Source organism: Euleptes europaea, chromosome 3 (genome assembly GCF_029931775.1).
Source record: "Euleptes europaea isolate rEulEur1 chromosome 3, rEulEur1.hap1, whole genome shotgun sequence".
In the NCBI taxonomy this organism is placed as follows: domain Eukaryota; kingdom Metazoa; phylum Chordata; class Lepidosauria; order Squamata; family Sphaerodactylidae; genus Euleptes; species Euleptes europaea.
In genome coordinates this window covers 112,659,817-112,680,281 of record NC_079314.1, presented here as the reverse complement: position 1 = coordinate 112,680,281, position 20,465 = coordinate 112,659,817, and the positions used below count along the sequence as shown (strand labels likewise).

The following is a 20,465-nucleotide window of genomic DNA, read 5'->3' as shown; positions in this document are numbered from 1 at the left end:
CAAAACCTTGTCTCAAGTCACCGTCCGGATCCTCACGCCACAAGGGAAACTGAGGGTCAAACTCCACGTTTGTGTTTTTAATGAGATGGGCCTGGGTTCCCCAGACAAATCCCAGGTTCCCTACATGCACAAAGCATCTGGGGGAATGGCTTCTAAAAAATGAAGGACAGCCTAAAGGTTCAGAAGGCCGCCGTGTGGGGAGGAAGAGCTTCTACCCCCCCCAAGCCATTTTCCCATGCAGAAACAACACGGGGGGGTTGTTTCCCCATTTTTCCTGCTCCACGGGCCCAGGACATTCCACTGGGAACCTGGCTCTTTAAAAACACCAATGGGTAGGTTCGGCCCTAAGATGTATGTTGGCACAAATGACCCTTGTGCTGAAATCCTAGCAGCATTTAAGGATTCTGAGCTGGATTCTAAGGAGATCTGTTTAGGATTGCTTCCTTAACGCTGCCACCGATGCCGAGCTAATATAGGGAGGACCCAAACGAAAGTTTGGAAACCGCTTTCCCCTGAACCACAGCACCTCTGGATATATGGAACACCCACAATATGGGCCGTGACATCCTAAAAGGCTGCTGTGTTGTGTATTAGGGGACTATCCTTTAAAATAAAGGCTCTCTGGCAATTGTAAACATGTGCCGTGTTACTTTGCAGCAGAGTTACAGCATGGGTGGGGGGAGAGACTGGGCCGGGGGAGAACACCTTCCCTGGTACATTGCCGTCTTGTCGAAACAAGATGTATTTTACCTCTCTCCTTCCACTGTTAATCTGTCTTTGTTTTATTTCAACAGGCAATCGTTTTTCCAAACGGGTAATTAGAAGTCATTATGGCATCTATCAAATAATCATGTATATTTCTTACGGGGATAAAAATCAGGCATGGGGGGAAATACTTCTGGGGGGGGGCTGTCTTTTGAGAGGATTAATTAACTTCTAAACACAATAACCATTCATCCCACCTACCGGGCTAACGTCCCAGCTGCGGCATACCAACGCTCCTGCCCCATGCGAAGGACACCCGTAAATTGTTTCAGGTTGGAAATTTCGACCAAACTCAGTTTTAACCGACTTGCTGCTGAAACTTTTCCCCATGTGTTCATGGGTGGGGATGGGGGAGATCGGATGTCCTGCGCTTATTGCAACCAAACCCACCGCACTAAGGAAAGTCATGATTTCCACCCTTGTTACTGAACGACAGCGGTTCTTTCCAAACAGAAGCTTTGATTTGGGTGTGATGAACCGCTTGTTTTTCCTTCTCTGAATGCCAGCCAGCTAGAATGGGCAGCTCCCTTGCCGCTCTGTGTTTTCAGACACACAAATTCCTCACTTAACACAACCGTTTTCACCCAAAACAGCTCCTCGGGGCAAAAAAAAAACACACCCAAAACCAAAACAGCAGGACGTTTTTAAATTGTTATTATTCTCTCTTGAAAGACATTTCTTTTCTTCCAGTGGTTTCTGTAGGCAAATTATTTTTTCTTTTTTTAAAAATGGTAAATTTAAATATCCTAAGTTTGGGCCACCACGAATAATAAAGACCGGAAATTTTGCAATATTCAAGTTTGGAAGGAATGTTTCCACTGAATGTGTATGCATACAATACATGTGCAATTATCAACACGAACATCTAAAAAACATACACAAACTCTATCCTGAGATCTTATTCTAGATTACAGAACACTGTTTAACATTTAGGCACTTTTCAAGGTGTCAACGGGTTTTTCTTAGCGAAATAGAGCAGAGTGACATATTTGAGCGCATATTTTAGTAAAGTGTACAGCTCTACATATGCCTTAAGTACAACATTTGTGTATTCATTTGCATGCATCTATTTTGGAGCATTAAATATACAGACAGTGAAACAACAACTCCAAAATGTATCAATATTCATACGCAAGAGAGTGTTTAGATGTCTCAGTCATACACGCAGATACCATTACCGAATGTCATAAATCTGCCTTAAAACATCACAAATCGTCATTAATCATTTTAGCCACTGGCAACAATTATTCCTCCCCCGTACCTTTTGAGCAGTCAATTAGCAGAGTATAGTGTCTAAAAGGCAGAGCTGCGGACTGGGAAGCCCCCAATTCAAATCTTGCCTTTGCCACAAACTCTTTGTAAGTGGTCACAGCTGAGACCAGCAAGCTGAGTTGCCATTACATCAAAACCAAAAGCCAGAAAACATTCATTGCTACCTGAGTCAAAGGACCACTGCACTAGTGTCAAGATAGATATGTAGCCTGGACAGAAAGTATAATGGAAATTATTATTAATCACAAATTTCCTAAAGCAAAAGATGGGGAAAAGAAAAGTAGCAGAGTTTAGAGCTACAAGCACATTCTCAGGTAAAAAAAAGTAAACTCAAACAAAGACGACACCCTTTAGGGGTCATTCTAAAATCAGGGAAGAAAAGTAGCAAGAATATGAAACCGTAAGATTCATTTGTGTGTGTTTTACTTTATCAACCAATACTGAGGGGGTATCAGTTCAGTACAGAGAAACTACACTGTATATGTGCAGTGAATCTAATATAAGCACATTCCATCAGTATCCTTAATTTTCAATTGGAAATCTACATCTTATTAATCTGCCATTCTGGAGATACGAACTCAGTACCTTAAGGTTACAGCAGGCCAATGAAGAAGGAAAAGGTTTGTTAAGATCTAGTTTTCCTTTACTGACTTTTTGGCAAATCAAACCTCATTCATTTTTAGGTATAATATTCATATTTTACTTGCTGTATAAGAGATAGATCAATTGGCACACGACAAAGACATATGGGGTATTTCTATGTGTTTTTCAAGCATGTTTTGTAGTTTTAATTTGAATTCCCTATGTATTGATTTGAATGATCTATCTCTAGTTTATTGAAATGGGTATTTACTTAGAAGTAAGTGCCACTAAATAAAATCAGTGAGAGTTACGTTTGTGTAAATATGCTCAAGATCTTGCTGTTGGAATATGTATGTCAATAAACTATAAATATTGTTTTTAAGTCAACTGCTTAGTAAAAACAGTTCGGAATGCAAAAAAAAAAAAGTATCCACTGGTCTTGTGTGAGTTTAACATAATTTGTACAAAATGCTAACAAAAGACATACTATGTGTTAAGAGAGGTGGACAGAGATTGGATTCTCATAAGGAGGCACCAGCTGAGTGTTCGGGGAACCTTGATTGATGAGCGAGTGAACGTTCAGAATCCTTGAACAAGTGAAAGACCAACATTCAAATGGAGCCACAACCATATCATAATAAAGAAGAAGGAGGGTTGGTTTTTATTCCCTGCATTTCTCTACCTTTAAGAGGTTTACAATCACCTTCCCCTTCCCACAACAGGCACCTTGTGAGGTAGGTGGGGCTGAGAGAGTTCTGAGAGAACTGTGACTAGCTCAGGGTCACCCAGCAGGCTACATGTGGAGGAGCGGGGAATCGAACCCGGTTCTCCAGAGTAGAGTCCCACCACTCTTAACCACTATACCACACTGGCTCTCTGTGTGCAATGGGCGGCCTCATCCTATGCATGTTTACTTAGAAGTTAATTTCTACTAATATCAGTTAAAATTCTGTGAAAACCTGCTAAGGAGCTTGTGGTTATGCTGATTTTTGGCCGTGGTCAAAACTGTATTATCATGGAAGAACCCCTAGGGTCCTGCGGGACCCTGGGACAGGGAAGAAATCCCCAAAACAGTAAACAATTAAGAACTGTCTAGGATATGGGAGATTCGCTGCATCCTCACAGGAGATTCGCTGCATCCTCACAGTGCCATAAGCAAACATTGCAGGGATATCACGGTATTGCCACAGGGCAAGGCAGCAATGGCCGCTTTGGGGCCAGGGTGTTAGAAAGGTTCAAAATGAAGTGATGTCTTTGCCTCCCTCCTCTAGTCTCTTTCTCCAACGCTGTCCCCAACCACCGCCCATGCTCCTCCTCCTAACCCAGCGTTGCTTTCTCCTCTCCCTCGCCTCCTCTTCCACCTCTCCCACATCCCAAGCCACAAGCTGTGGGGCTCTCTGACTTCCAGACCACATTGTGTCCACCTCCTCTTTCGTCTTCTCTTTACCTTCTCGGCCCCAGCAGCCACAACATACAGGAGAGGAAAGGCACAGCTCCGCAGCTCCCCTAACACACATGTTCTATAGCAGAAATTCCCTTTTCCTAGAACTTTCTAGGAATGGTACTTGAGCAGCTCAGGAGTCCCAGGAAACTCACCAGTCACAAGGCTTTATCATTTGTATCTCGTAAGGTGGCATAACAAAATTCAGGGTTTTCCTCCATTTTCTATGGGTTCCATTACAATGACAGGAAATCAAACGTATACACAGATTTCTTGTTTGTATGTACTTAAGAAGGGAACTGTTTGATTAACTCTCCTGCACTGGGTATGTCCACTCCCATCTGCCCCATTCATTCAGGAAAAAATGTATCAAAAGTGAAATAGGATGAGATAATAAAAATTGCATTGGAACGTGTATGCCCATGGATCAAAAATGTAAATTCTACTAATAATCATCCTGTGGCAACATTCGCATTGTGAGAATTTTTCCTTAGAAGTGGAGTCAAATAACACCTGCCTATTTTCTTCCATCTCCAGTAACTCCTGCCTCCCTACGCCATTAACACTTCTCCATGGATCTAGGATTAAAGGGCATGATCTAGCCAAAGTTATGAACCTGGATTTTAATTGGAGGAATCCATGTGGAATTCATGGGACTTTTACAATGCTTAACTTGTCTGTCTGTCTGTCTGTCTGTCTATCAAATTTTGTTTTATATAATGGGATACAGAAAAAAGAGGGAGGGGAAAAAAGGGGAGGTCAAAAAAGATGTGCACATATCTGTGTCCGAGTTTCAATCCAATACATGGCAGAACTTGTCTTGACTGAGCCTCTTCTTCCCCAATCAGATGAAATAGCTAGCCTGAATTATTAGCGCTGCTGTGGATAGGTGGGGGTCATGTCGGAGGGGCAAGTCAAATCTAGAAGTCAGAGGCAGATGGTAGCCTTTAAGTTTAAGTACGTTTGTGCACTATCTATGATTTTAGCAGTTATAGAAGAGAGTACAATATATGGATATTGTACTGATTTTATTGTTGTTACCTGCCCTGAGCCTGGTCTGGACAGGGAAGGGCGGGCTAGAAATACGATAAATTAAAAAATAGATATTTTTAATATCTATCTATTTTTTAATTTATCGTATTTATTTTATCGTATTATCGGAAAACCCTTGGATACTCTGCTAGTTAACCCAAAGTTACCCATAATATCCAGAGATGTGACCAAATTTCATGATTACTCTGGCACAGTTTACAGGTTCGTGTTTCTTTTAGGGTTTACTGACACTTCAGATGAAACTCAGTCATGCTCCATCCCTCAACCAAAATAAGGAGACAGATGATAGATAGATAGATAGATAGATAGATAGATAGATAGATAGATAGATAGATAGATAGACAGACCATTATTTCTCCACTATATATATTCCAGTTTCCCCCCTCCTCCACGGTAGAAGCTACATATGATCTTATGGATAATGTCTTCATGCTACACTTCAGTTTTTCTTTAAATCCACATAACATCTTACACTGCACTTTTTGCGATAAAGAATTGGATAAACAGCTGTTGTTGTAACATTTGTTATGTACATGTTTGTTAACATTTCATAATTTCCCAATACAGATTCTATCGAAACAGCTTTCCTTGGATTTTATTTTGTTTTTCCTACAAGAATAATCCTTTCTATCTAGTACCAGCCTGAAGCTTGCCTCCAAAGGAGGCCTCGGATTCTTCCTGCTTCTGATTTATGAATCTGTGCGGTAACAGAACACAGATATTTTACTTTCAAAGTGCACTCACCCACAAACCATGAACGTTCAAAGTGGACCCACACAAATGTGCGTGCGAGAGACAGAGACAGAGACAGAGAGAGAGAGAGGGAGAGAAAGACAGAAAGACAGAAAGATAGAGGGAAAGAGGGAAAGAGGGAAAGAGAGAAAGAGAAAAAGAGAAAAAGAGAAAAAGAGAGAAAGAGAGAAAGAGAGAAAGAAAGAAAGAAAGAAAGAAAGAAAGAAAGAAAGAAAGAAAGAAAGAAAGAAAGAAAGAATCTTAAGTAGGAAGTACTGTCTATTTCCCATTACACAAATCTCGCACAAAATACCCAGAGGGATATTACGTAGTTACACACCCTTCTAACCCCATTGACTTCAACGGACTTAGAAGGTTGTAACTCTGTTTAGGACGGCAGTGACACACGTATATCCTGAATTATAAGGCGTTTAACTATGGAGACCCACTCCTTGCTCCTTACCTCAAGCTCTCAGTGAATTCCTCTCTGTCTCCTACACAACGTAAAGCCCTCCTCATTGTAAAATCAGACTCAGTCACTTGAAAATCACCGGGCATAGAGGAAAGGGAGGGGCGGGGTGGGGGGTGAGGTGACCACATCTATTTCTCGCTCCAGGAAAACATGAAGAAAGCCTGCCAGTCCTCCCTGCAAAGGTACTTTGTCTACCTTCATGTCTGTTGTTCTACAGCAATTCCCATAAAGTTCCACAAAGACCCAGCTGTATAAACCGAGGCTGTCAAAGGAGGAATGGATAAACCAGGGAGGGGTGTCTAGCGTGTTGACCACTGACTGAGCTAACTAGGATAAAGGGGCCTTGATGGAGGAAATAATCACCCATTGCAGTTTGTTTATTTTAACTCTTCGACCACAGCTTGGAAAGTCCCCCCTCCTTTTTTTGCTTGCTTGCTTCTCCCCCCCCCCATGAGCGTCCCCCCACTGAGAGACCTTTGTGATCTCTGATGCGTTTCTCCTCCCCTCCCCGCTTCTTAACGCGGGCAGTTTTACAGAGAGATCCATAACACATCTTAAAATAACCGCTTGGCATCTTTTGACAGCATCGCACTGCCCGCCCCTTTGAAATCCAAAACACTTTCCTTTTTTAAAAGCGGCCAGGAGGAGACAAATAATGAACCTCGGGGCCAAATCAGACCACCGCTGTTTTCCCCCATAGAGGAAAAAATGCCCCGGCAGACCCAGAGGTCTGGTTTGTACATGCATGCACAACACTTAATTTGATTAACTGTGCGCGCCACGAACAGGAGCTCAACCTGAGATATGATGCTCTCGAAAAGTGTTGCGTAAGGGGAAAACAACACTGTTGTTCCAGAGGCTCTGCAGTGGAAGAGCTAGGTTGAGGTCACATGAACACATGAAGCTGCCTTATACTGAATCAGACCCTTGGTCCATCAAAGTCAGAACTGTCTACTCAGACCGGCAGCAGCTCTCCAGGGTCTCAGGCAGCTCTCCAGGGTCTCAGGCAGAGGTCTTTCCCATCACCTCCTTGCCTAGTCCCTTTAACTGGAGATGCCAGGGATTGAACCTGGGACCTTCTGCATGCAAAGCAGAGGCTCTACCACTGAGCCACAGCTCCTCCCCAGAAGCAACAAGATTTTTTTGAGGTATAAGCTTTCAGGAGTGAAAGCTCCCTTTGTCAAATACCTGGTCTCTAAGGTGCTTCTGGAGCCGAATCTAGCTGCCATTCTATTGTGTTATATTTCCAAGAGCCCATTTGCACTTGTGAACTGGTCCTTTGCTGCTGTAGCCGTCAAGTGGGGATAGGGTTGCCAGCTCTGGGTTGGGAAATACCTGGAGATTTGGGGGTGGGGCCTGCAGAGGGTGGGGCTTGGAGTGTAGCTTAAATGGGCTATAATGCCATATTCACCTTCCAAAGAACCATTTTCTCTAGGTAAACTGATCTCTGTCACCAGGAGATCAGTTGTAATCCCAGGAGATCTCCTGCTATGACCTCGAGGTTGGCAATCCTATGTTGGGAGAATGCACACATGAACTTGGTTCCCTGCTAAACTCAGGGTTCACAAGCTGGCTTTGGGAAAATCATCACACACAAGTACACCCAGACTCTGATCCCTCTCTGTAAAATGGGAATGATCCTGAGGTTCCTCATGGGGTTCTTGGATAAGGGCAAGTGAATCACAAACATAAGAACATAAAAAAGGCCATGCTGGATAAGACCAAGGTCCGTTAAGTCCAGCAGTCTGTTCACACAGTGGCCAACCAGGTGCCTCTAGGAAGCCCACAAATAAGACAACTGCAGCAGCACCATCCTGCCTGTGTTCCACAGCAACTAATACAATAGGCATGCTCCTCCGATTCTGGAGAGAACAGGTATGCATCATGACTAGTATCCATTTGTACTAGTAGCCACAAATAGCTCTCCTCCATGAACATGTCCACTCCCCTCTTAAAGCCTCCCAAGTTGGCAGCCATCACAACATCCTAGGGCAGGGAGTTCCACAGTTTAACTAAGTGTTGTGTGAAGAAATACTTCCTTTTATCTGTTTTGAATCTGTCACCCTCCAGCTTCAGCAGCAACCCCAAAATAGTTCGCCACTGAACAGCTTTACCCAAATTATAAGCAGTATAAACTATTACTAGCAAAGAAAACAATAGTTACTAATGTTTAGCCACATATGATCTAGATGATACCAGAGCATATCTGGAGAACATCAGGAAGGGCAGGTAAGGGGGTAAATTAGGTATCCATCTCTCCGTGAAAACCAAACACACAGCAGGCCAGCTATCTGACACATTTATTTTTAAAGTAAGTCCCTTTCTACTCTGCCCCGTAAGAATGTCGCTAATTACAGTAATACAAGTGGGGCTTGCTGAGATGTAAAATGAACTCCAGAAAGATCCCATGGCTCGTTGACCTTCCAACACCAAACACTCACAAGTCCAGGGCAGCCTGAAGAAAGAAAGCAATTCGAGACAGTTACCCATAGGGTAAGAGCCCGGATTAAGAGGCTGTACAATTTCCCACAAACGTGTGAGCTCACCGAGCAAACACAACACTTGGGTGTTGGATGCAGAGACCTTGGCTGCAAAGAGGGAGCCCTAAATATACGCTCAACGCCTGCTGAAATCTGCGAAGAAGGAGGAGGAGGAGGAGGAGGAGGAGGAGGAGGAGGAGGAGGAGGAGGAGGAGGAGGAGGAGGAGGAGGAGGAGGAGGAGGAGGAGGAGGAGAAGAAGAAGAAGAAGAAGAAGAAGAAGAAGAAGAAGAAGAAGAAGAAGAAGAAGAAGAAGAAGAGTTTTTTATATGTCGACTTTCTCTACCACTGAAGGAAGAACCAGACTGGCTCACAATCACCTTCTCTTCCCCTCCCCACAACAGATACCCTGTGAGGGTATACTAGTCATGATGCATACCTATTCTCTCCAGGATCAGGTGAGCAGGCCTATAATCTTAGGTGCAGTGGAACACAGGCAGGATGGTGCTGCTGCAGTCGTCTTGTTTGGGGGCTTCCTAGAGGCACCTGGTTGGCCACTGTGTGAAGAGACTGCTGGACTTGATGGGCCTTGGTCTGATCCAGCAGGGCTTTTCTTATGTTCTTATGAGGTAGGTAGGGCTGATAGAACTCTAAGAGAGCTGTGACTAGCCCAAGGTCACCCAGCCGGTTTCATGTACAGGAGGGGGGAAACAAATCCAGTTCACCAGATTAACCTCCGCAGCTCATGTGGAGGAGTGGGGAATCAAACCCAGTTCTCCAGATCAGAGTCCAGTGCTCCAAACCACCGCTCTTAACCACTACACCACGCTGGCAGAGCTTGGATAAGCCTGGCCAAAATTTCTCCAGATAGAGGGTGCATATAACATTCATTTACATCACTGATACCCTACGTTTTCTCCTCACTGGGGGGCTCAAACTCCCATACTCCATTTTATCCTCGCAACAACCCTGTGAGGTAGGTTAGCTGAGAGAATGTGGCTAGCCCAAGGCCACCCAGCAAGCTTCCATGCCAGAATGGGGATTTGAACCTGGAGTCTCCCAGATTATAAATACCCAGCCTAATTTTTAAATAACACCTGATTATTCCAAAAAGCCCATAAGAGTACAAGCTACCGTTTTGTACCATTTACCATCAAAACTTCAATGGGGGAAGCCCTCTGGAGCCTGAGAATCAAAGAATCTAACACTGATTTCAGATTGAAAATACACCAGGACTCACACAAACGGTCTGTTACTGTTGCCAACTCTGGCTTGGAAAATTCCTGGAGATTTGGGGATGGTGCCTGGGGAAGATGGAATTTAGGGATGAGAGGGAGCTCAGCAGGGATGCTATGTCATTCTAGGGATGTTATGTCATTCCATTTCTCCTAGACTCTATGGTATACCGTAGAGTCTGAAGTTGCCATTTCCTCCGGGGGAACTGTAGTCTGGGGATCAGTTGTAATTCCAGGAGAACTAGTATGATACCAGATACCATTTTTACTCACAGAACTTTTTTGATTTATGCCACCACGGCTGCTCGATTGATAGATGCAGCTCAATGGAAGACAGTTGAGATACCAGACAAAAAAGACTGGATAAAAAAAGATGCTGGAACTGACCGAGATGGCGAAGCTTACAGCTTTGATAAATCAGAATGATAATGTACAATTTTGGGGGGAATGGGAGGCTTGGAGAATGTACTGTGAAAATCACTTTTTAACTGGACCATTTAAAGGATACTCTTTGATCTAATTGCTTATCTACACTTTGTATTAATTTTTATTTTAGGTATTGATTTAATAATGTTGGATACGACAAGAACAGGTTAATTAAAATAATACTGGGATTAGTTCCGTTAGCAAAAGTTTATACAATTTAATTTTAGATGGAAGAGGGAGAGGGGGAAGTCATTTGATTGTTAAACTAGAGATATTACTTGTTTTTCTTTTTATTATTACTATTATATTGTTTCTGTTGATATATTAAATGAAGAAAAATAAGAGTTTGCTGTTCTTGTGTTATACTGCTAATGAAACCAGAGCTCAGGTCTGCTAGAAACATTCACTGGGACAAACTCTCAGTCAGCACAACACTGACAAATGAGCTGTAAGCTTTCTATATTTTGCTTCCTATATACAGAGGATGCAGGTCCAACCATCACTCAGAAGTGGACCTCAGCTGTCTTTTACGGTTTAGTTGGCAGGCTGGTAAAATAACGGACAGCTGACATGTCAATTCAGGGCCGCACCAGAATAAGTGTTCTGTGCAATTCATACAGAAACGTTATAGCTAGTACATCACGGAAAAAGAAATGAAAGGTGCAGTATGGAGAAAGAGCCAGTATGGTGTAGTGGTTAAGAGCAGCGGACTCTAATCTGGAGAACCGGGTGCGATTCCCTGCTCCTCCATATGAAGCCTGCTGGGTGACCTTGGGCCAGTCACAGTTCTCTCAGAACTCTCTCACCTACCTCACAAGGTGTCTGTCAAAAAAAAATTCTTCTTCTTCTGCTTCTGCTTCTGCTTCTGCTTCTTCCAAAGTGTACCTTGTGATTGTAGTATATATATATAAGGAAATTCACAGTGGGTAGCCGTGTTAGTCTGTCTGCAGTAGTAGAAAAGGGCAAGAGTCCAGTAGCACCTTAAAGACTAACAAAAATATTTTCTGATAGGGTATGAGCTTTCTGAAGAAGTGAGCTGTGGCTCACAAAAGCTCATACCCTATCAGAAAATATTTTTGTTAGTCTTTAAGGTGCTACTGGACTCTTGCCCTTTTCTATATATAAGGAAGACCCTTTATAGTCCAGAAAAAAGGCATATAAAGAGGCAAATAAAAATGAAAGAGCAAACTGTTATATTTTTATTCCTCCATAAGAACATAAGAAGAGCCCTGCTGGATCAGACCAGTGGTCCCTCTAGGCCAGCATCCTGTCTCACACAGTGGCCAACCAGTTCCTCTGGAGGTGCAGCAACAGGGCATGGAGGCTGAGGTCTTCCTCAGAGGTTGCTTCCTGGCACTGATATTCAGAGGTTCGCTGTCTCTCGGTGTGGAGCCCCCCGCCTTCCTTCACAGGAGCTCAGGGCAGCATAAATGGATCTCCTTCATGACAACCCTCGGAGGTAAACCAGTCTGAGAGAGACTGGCCCAAGATCGTCATGAAAGCGTGGTGATCTCAACCTGGCCCTCCCCCTCCCCAGTCAGACACCCTAACCCCTATCCCGCACTGTCTCCACAAAGCTGTTGGTGGGTACTATATTAAGCCCTGGATTGTTATTTGTCCTCTGAAGACACTAAGACCGGAGCTCCGTGGCGCAGAGTGGTAAGCTGCAGTACTGCAGTCCAAGCTCTGCTCACGACCTGAGTTCGATCCCAACGGGAGTCGGTTTCAGGTAGCCGGCTCAAGGTTGACTCAGCCTTCCATCCTTCCGAGGTCGGTCAAATGAGGGCCCAGCTTGTCTGGGAGTAAAGGGAAGATGACTGGGGAAGGCACTGGCAAACCACCCCGTAAACACAGTCTGCCTAGGAAATGTCATGATGTGACATCCCCCCATGGGTCATTAATGACCCGGTGCTTGCACAGGGGTCTACGTTTACCCATACTAAAGATACTGAGGGAGCTTGTCTTCATCACTCTGAACAAAGTCAACCTCCCTGGAGACTAAAAAAAATAAAAATACAAAGGTGTGTTCAAGTTCTGACATGGATATTTGAGGTATAGGATAACCTACTTATGAAAGCGGATTGGCCAAGAGTATTTGCCGGATCCCTTGCAGCCTCAAATCCCTCTATCAGATAAAAACGCCTCAGGTCACCAGTGGTGATTCCTTACGGCAGGCTGAGATCAGATCGCACAACTTTCCTCTGCGTCTGGGGGCTTTAAAAGGATGCTTTTCACAGAACGGGGGCCGCGGCGGTGGTGCTGTGGAGAGAAGTCGAGGGCAAGCAGCGGGAGGGGGCAGCCCACCCTCCCCTTCTAGTCGCACCTCTGTCCAAATCCCCTCTTTGTTCGGCACGCTATACGGCCTTACCTACCAGCTAGAGAAACACCAGAGCCAGCGAAATGCGGCATTAAAGAAAATGACGGAAAGTTGGAACCGAACGCAGCTCCCTGCCAAAAACCTTTCTTTGAGAAACTAATCTGACAGGGTGAAAGAAGGCCATTATGTACAGAGAGCTCAAACTTACCTCGGTTACCAATGACTCGGGCGGATTGTTAAAACCATTCTGCTAGGTTTTTTGTGGGGAGGGAGGGGAATTTTGTCGAAAGGTTTGCAAACACGCCTTCCTGAACATACAAGCCTACCAAGGCATGCAAGTATATTTGCTTTGTTTTCGTTCTGCTTTTCCCCCCACCCCTCCAGTGTATCAATACAAGCATTCCTGAAGTGTAAGGGGTTTTCTTTGGAAAAAATTAAACCATAATCTGAAGTCTTAAATATTTAGGAGGATTCCCCAGCGGAATGCTTTCAGTACTGCAGCATGATTCCAGTTGTGTAAATCTATCTGAGCGGCAGACAGCAGTACGGAGATTTATAGCTGGGGGTCCCCGCAGACCACTTTAGGATGACAGCTTCAAGATTATAGGAATCCTTCTATTAAAGAGATTGTTGGGGGGGACTTGAAGGACTGCCTCTGGAGAGAGTTAAGGGAAGAGTCGGGAAGCCGTTTCCGACGCTTGGTTCTCTCGTCTACCTCGTCGCGCATTCTTGCCCAGGTGCAAAGTTATCCTTCCTTGATAGCTGCATGTTATGTACATTATTTCCCTCATTGCTTCTCTGTGGCTTCGGGGGAAAAACCCCAGAAATCTTCTGAACAGCAAATGCATTGTGCAGATGGGCAAGCGGCAGGAAGAGGCATTTTTTTTGGCCTCCACGAGAAGAAAGAGAAAGGTCCAAAACAGGAATCCAGCCCGCTCGTTGACATTTTAAACATCTCCTCTCACAACACCTCTCCTTCCTATCATGGGATTATTTTCCTCACCCTGTGAAGGTAAAGTCTACAATACTAGTACAAACCTGCCCATATTCCATGACAATATCCCCCATGGTGTTCTCAAAGATGGACGCCAACATAAAGCCAAGCAGAAGCCCTTCCCTGACCCCATCGATGTACCACTATGGCCCTTGAACCTGTTGAGGATTTGGGAAAGGATAGCAATGAAAATACATTCGATTGGCTATGCATGGATGGACTCCTTCTGTGAACCAAAGGGTACCCTTAGATCCAACTCTCAGCCAAGAATCACCACTGCTGGCCTGGGATGTTTTATCAAATAGAAGGAAGCAGAACATACTCTGGACCAATCCACTTCCACAGTCAGGATATGCAATTATCCAAAATAGCCAGGACAGAACCCAAACAGACTATTTTTTAAAACCTCCAGTAACATTGCAAGAAAATCTCTCTCAGAATCTTTCGAGTAGAAAATAAAATCAAATTAAAAACAACAGCAGAGCCACTGTGGTGTGATGGTTAAAGTGTGGTACTAGGATCTGGAAGACCCGTCCCACTGTTACATGAGACATTGATGTCAATGAGCTTAGAAGAGCATACATAACAACATAAGAAGAACTTTGCTGGATCAGACCAGTGGTCCATCTAGTCCTGGCATCCTATCTCACACAGTGGCCAACCATTTGTCCCAGAGGGCAAACAGGGCACAGAAGCCGAAGCTTTTCCTCTAATGTTGCCTCCTGGCACTGGTATTCAGAGGTTTGCTGCCTCTGAATGTAGACGTTCCTTTTAGTCACCATGGCTAGGAGCCACTGAAAGACCTGTATCCCTACTTAGGACTGCACTATGGGTGACCTTGGGCTGGTCGTAGACCAGTTGTTCTGTCAGCCTAACCTACCTCAGGAGATTGATGTGAAGATAAAAAGTAGGATAAGGAAACAATCTATGTTGTCCTGAGCTCCAACTTCTCTTATGTTTTCATAACTCTTACTTCCCCTTTGTATTAAACACCAGGGCTTCCAACTCTAGCTTGGAAAATTCCTGGAGATTCTAGGGGTGGAGCCTGGGGAGGGCAGGGTTTGGGGAGGAGAGGGTTATAATGCCACAGAGTCCACCTTCCAAAGCAGCCATTTTCTCTAGTGGAAATGAGCCCTACCACCTGGAGATCAGATGTGCTTCCGGGAGATCTCCAGGCCCCCACCTGGAGAACAGCAACCCTACTCAAGACATACAATTTTCCGAAGCTTAAAAAAATCGAGATCAATTGTCTTTTCAACCAGTCAACAACTAAGGTTTTACTGCGAGGGCGCTTTTGATTCCAGGAAGATCGAGGCATCCTGTCTGCACCTGGGATTGCAAGCCAAGTTTTATGCTGCAGCCGCATAATCCAGCAGTGGAAACTCTACAGACCTGCCTTGTTCTTTCTCAAACTCCATCCAGTTCAATAAAAATGTACTCGTTTGCTCACTAACGGTTGTGCACGAAAGAGTTGTAAGGATGAGTTTGATAGCGCGCCTGCCTCTGAGTTCAACAAACACATTGTCTTTTGTCACTTAGTCAGCACAGGTTTTAAACAGCTCGAGGGAGGTCATTTTGCATCCAGAGTACCCAAAGAAATTCTAAATGAAATAACAAAGAGATTTTTGTGCATGCGCCACAGCCAGGACTGATCATTTTCCGCTGCCTAAAAGCACCTCTTCGGCTGATGCCAAACTTCCATTGCAACAGATCTTGGCTGTGTTCATTCTGTTCCAGCAACGACGACTCTCGTGGTCCCTGGAAGACCAACAAAATGCACCGTAGCATAAGCTTTCATGGGCCAGAGACAAATCTAATGCGGCGGGCTCTGGTCAAGGAATGCATGAGTCAAAATAAATGGTCTTGGTCTCTAAAGTGCCACAAGACATTTTAGACGCCGTGGTGTTATTGACAGCTATGCGAGTTTGATTTATACCGTACCCAAGTCATCTCTTGTCAATGGTGCATTGTAAATCAGCTTCCATGACAATGACGTGTATTCTGGTGCTACAACGCTTACACCTTGCCTTTCCAAGTGGCTTGAACAACTCCCCAATCAAGAAAAGCACTTTTCTCCTTTCCTGTCTGCCCCTGGCGCTTTCCGTAGGGACTCAGATGCCTCCCTGAGTCCCCTCATATTCTCAAGCTGAAACGAGGCCAACGGCTATCCTGTGTTTTGAATTCTTCTTATCATGCATGCTTCCTGTCCATTTTTCAAGGTGGTTTGGATCCTCCACTTAGCTCCTTGAGAACATCGATAGTCACATAAGAATACTTATCCCAACTCTTCTGTATCAGAACTAATGGATAAACAGGTGGCAGCTGTGGCTAGGGTTGCCAACTGCCCGGTGGTGGTGGGTAAAATCTCGCCAATCCACCGGACTGCCCGCCAAGCAGCTGAGGGCCGACAGGCAACTCCTGCATGCGTGCCCACGCGATGCGCCCACGTCACTTTCGGGTTTACCCGGAAGCAACATGGACGCTCTAGCAACCTCCACCGAAACTCTATGGAAACCATAGAGTCAAAACTGGTAAAAGACACTCTTGGCCACAGCTAGGCTTACCAGATGCCGTGGGTCCATCGGCTGGAGCCTTCCTGTATTGCGTGGTGTGTGTGTGGGCCTGGCGCAATGCGTCACCAGGATGCGCACATGCATCACACCAGGCATGCGGGTGCATTGCGCCAGGCCCGCGCATGCACCACGCAATACAGGAAGGCTCCCGCCGATGGACCCACGGCACCTGGTAAGCCTAGCTGTGGCCAAGAGTGTCTTTTACCAGTTTTGACTGGTTAGGCAGCTGCAGCTTTTCCTAGACAAAAAAGATCTGGCCACTGTGGTGCAAATCCAGGTTACATCCAGATTAGATTACCGCAATGCACTCCATGTGGGGCTGCCCTTGAAGACTGTTTGGAAATTTCATTTGCTGCAGAACGCTGTAGCCAGGATGCTGTTGGGACGCGTTTTTGTAAATGATTGACTGTGATTTGTTGAAAGCCGCCCTGAGCCCGGCGTTTGCCAGGGGAGTGCAGGGTATAAATTGGAATTTTTTTTTTAATCATGCATGTTAGCTCTGCCCTATCTAGGGTTGCCAACCTCCAGGTATTAGCTGGAGATCTCCTGCTATTACAAATGATCTCCAGCTGATAGAGATCAGTTCACCTGGAGAAAACGGCTGCTTTGAGAATTGAACTCTACGGCATTGAAGTCCCTCCCCTCCCCAAACCCTGCCCTTTCCGGGGTCCGCCCCCAAAAACCTCCAACCAGCCAGTGGAGAAGAGGGACCTGGCAACCCTAGCCCCACCTCACTCTACATTGACACAGAAACTAAGCACGGACCAACGACTTGTTTATAGGCTCCATCCACACAGTTGGAAAGACTTCAGGATTGCCAGTGACCCACAGGTATAAACTCATTTTTCAAAAGTTTAGCTCTATATGTTAAAAAGCATCAATACCTGTTTTGATACCTCTGATCTCTGGTGCTTCCCCCATCTTTATGCAGGGACAGATGCCTGAAGAGGAAATGCTGTGCCTTGCCAATATGATATACCATTAGGCATCCAATTCTTAATCCACGAAAGGGATAAACTCTGTGGGAGGGGCAGTAGCACAGTGGTGGAATACATCATTTGCACCAAGGAAGCACTACACTGTCACAAGCACATGAAGCAATTGTGCAGTGTAGTGGTCAAGAGCGGTGGTTTGGAGTGGTGGACTCTAATCCAGAGAACTGGGTTTGATTCCCCACTCCTCCACATGAGCAGCGGAGGCTAATACGGAGAACCGGGTTGGTTTCCCCACTCCTCCACATGAATGACAGAGGCTAATCTGGTGAACCAGGTTGGTTTCCCCACTCCTACACATGAAGCCAGCTGGGCAACCTTGGGCTAGTCACAGCTCCCTTAGAGCTCTCTCAGCCCCACCTACCTCACAGGGTGTCTGTTGTGGGGAGAGGAAGGGAAGGTGATTGTAAGCCAGTTTGATTCTTCCTTAAGCGGTAAGAGAAAGTCGGCATATGAAAACCAACTCTTCTTTCTTTAATGTTTCATATTTTGGAGGGTGCTGTCAAAAAAAAAATCTAACCTCCTTTCTCAGATTGGTTTTCATCGATGCTCATCCTTACCCCTCCCCTCCTGACCACCAATTAAAAATCCTAGGTGTTTGGACTTTGCTCATTCACACCTCTACTCAATCTATAAACCTGCCAAATGGCATCTTTCTAGGATGTGAGGAAGTCATTTAGAATCACAGTCGGGCTCTCTAATATGCAGCTTCACTAGTACTGGTCTGGAAAGTCTACGTACTGAAATATTAAATACTGGAATATTAACGGGTCTGCAACTTATTAATAGGACATACACATTAGGCATGTCTACCAACAACACTGCATTCATAATAATGTATGTGTTATGTACCATCACGTAGCTTCAGACTTAAGTTGACCCTATGAATTAATGACCTCCAAAACATCCTATCGTTAACAGCCTTGCTCAGGTCTTGCAAACTGAGGGTCGGGGCTTCCTTTACTGAGTCAATCCATCTCATATTGGGTCTTCCTCTTTTCCTACTGCCTTCAACATTTTCTAGCATTATTGGTTTTTCCAGTGAGTCTTGTCTCCTCCTCCACCTCATCATCATCCTGGAACTTCCTAAGTCTGTAAGAACAGAAGTGTTCCATCTGGAGTACAGTCAGTGGGGGTGCCATAGCTAACATGGAGACCTAAAACTCTGAATACCTGGGTTCAAATTCCCGCTCAGCCAATAAACTCAATAGGCCAAGTCTTTCTTTTTTTTTTTTTCTTTCTTTCTTTCTTTCTTTCTTTCTTTCTTTCTTTCTTTCTTTCTTTCTTTCTTTCTTTCTTTCTTTCTTTCTTTCTTTCTCTCCCCCCCCCTCTCAAAGTACGTAGAATCTTTACACTAGCTAGATGCAATGTACTACCATCTGCTGTAATGGAAGGTAGATATAATAAGATTCCACTTGCGAGGAGGATCTGTCCATGCAAACTTGGAGAAGTTGAGACTATGGAGCATATTTTCTTTAAATGCCCTATTTATAATCAGCTTCGACTCGCCATATTATCCCCACTGTTGGAAAATCTATCTGGTTATTCTAACAAATATAAACTTGGAAAACTACTGGCGGATGAAAACCTTTCGACCACAAGACAGGTTGCCAAATTTTGCGTTGCGGAGATTAAGTACGTAGTAAATTAAAAAGCAAAGATGCAGATAAAGTTGAGCCTAAACTCTAATCTACTGGATTTCAAAAGTGGACAGACCTGATGGCTGCTTTGTTTATAGGAATCTGATTTTAATTTTGATAAGTTTTTATATTCTGTTTTATTTTAAATGCTGTAAGATTGTTATATATAGTGTGTATTTATTGGTCTTTGGCCGCATATAAAATTCAATTCAATTCTCTCTCTCTCTCTCTCTCTCTTTCTCTCTCTCTCTCTCTCTCCCCCCCCCAACCCACCTTCCAGGGGTGTGATGAAGCTAAAGTGGAAGACGAAAGAAAAAGTAATAGATACATTGATACATTAATTGGATTGGGATAACGGTAGAATATTAAGAATAGTTCTACCTATAATCTTTTCCCGCTATAGATAAAACAGGAGACTATTTATAGATGATGGCTGTTCTGACCCTGCCGACAGGGTAAGCTATAAATCAAAGGAAGTAACTAAAATAAATTATCCCGTACCTATCCCAGTGCGCAATATGGACAGCTCCGTTGGCACAAAATCAAGATTCAACAGTGGAATTTCAATATTATTCTTTGTAAAGATATAGTGAAAGGAGCTACTGTCAGGTTGCCAATGAGATGCTATTCACTTAGGTATATATTATGTTAAGAAAAGAACAAATGCCTGGCTGAAGCAAAATTCCCATCCAATCAGGATTCCATGAATAATCAGCCAACAGCCTCAGTTCTAAAGCACATTACAGCGCAGATGGTCATTTATTGCTTTTTTCTGGAACTCAACAGGAGGAGAAGGAGGAGGAAGAGGAAGAGAAAGAAGGAGAAGAAGAAGGAGAGGAAGAAGAAGAAGGAGAAGAAGGAGGAGGAGGTTAGTTTTTATATGCCGACTTTCTCTGCAATTTAAGGGAGACTCAAACCGGCTTACAATCACCTTCCCTCCCCCTCCCCACAACAGACACCCTGAGAGGTAGGTGAGGCTGAGAGAGTTGGGAGAGAACTGTGACTAGCCCAAGGTTGCCCAGCTGGCTTCGTGTGTAGGAGTGGAGAAACAAATCCAGTTCACCAGATTAGCCTCTGCCACTCATGTGGAGGAGTGGGGAATCAAACCCAGTTCTCCAGATCAGAGTCCACTGCTCCAAACCACAGCTCTTATCTACTACACCACGCTGGCTCTCAGAAGTCCCAGTCTTATGGATTGGTACAAATGTCGAACTAGGCCGGGGGAGATCCAGGTTCAAAGCCCCTGTTGGCAATTAAGATCACTCATAAATAGGGTTGCCAGGTCCCTCTTTGCTACTGGCGGGAGGTTTTTGGGGTGGAGTGGGGTTTGGGGAGGGGAGGGACTTCAATGCCATAGAGTCCAATTGCTAAAGTGGCCATTTTCTACAGGGGAACGTATCTCTATCGGCTGAAGGTCAGATGTAATAGCAGGAGATCTCCAGCTACGATTTGGAGGTTGGCAGCCCTACTCATAAAGCTGCCTTACATTAAAT

General features: G+C 44.5%; 1 protein-coding gene and 1 non-coding gene across 4 annotated transcripts in view; both read right to left on the bottom strand.

Moving 5' to 3' along the window:
* SOX5 (SRY-box transcription factor 5) overlaps positions 1 to 20,465 on the bottom strand; it is a 444,166-nt gene that overhangs the window by 396,014 nt on the left and 27,687 nt on the right. The window lies entirely within an intron of this gene.
* TRNAA-UGC (transfer RNA alanine (anticodon UGC)) lies at positions 7,366 to 7,437 on the bottom strand. The gene has a single exon. It is a non-coding gene; the product is annotated as a tRNA-Ala (tRNA).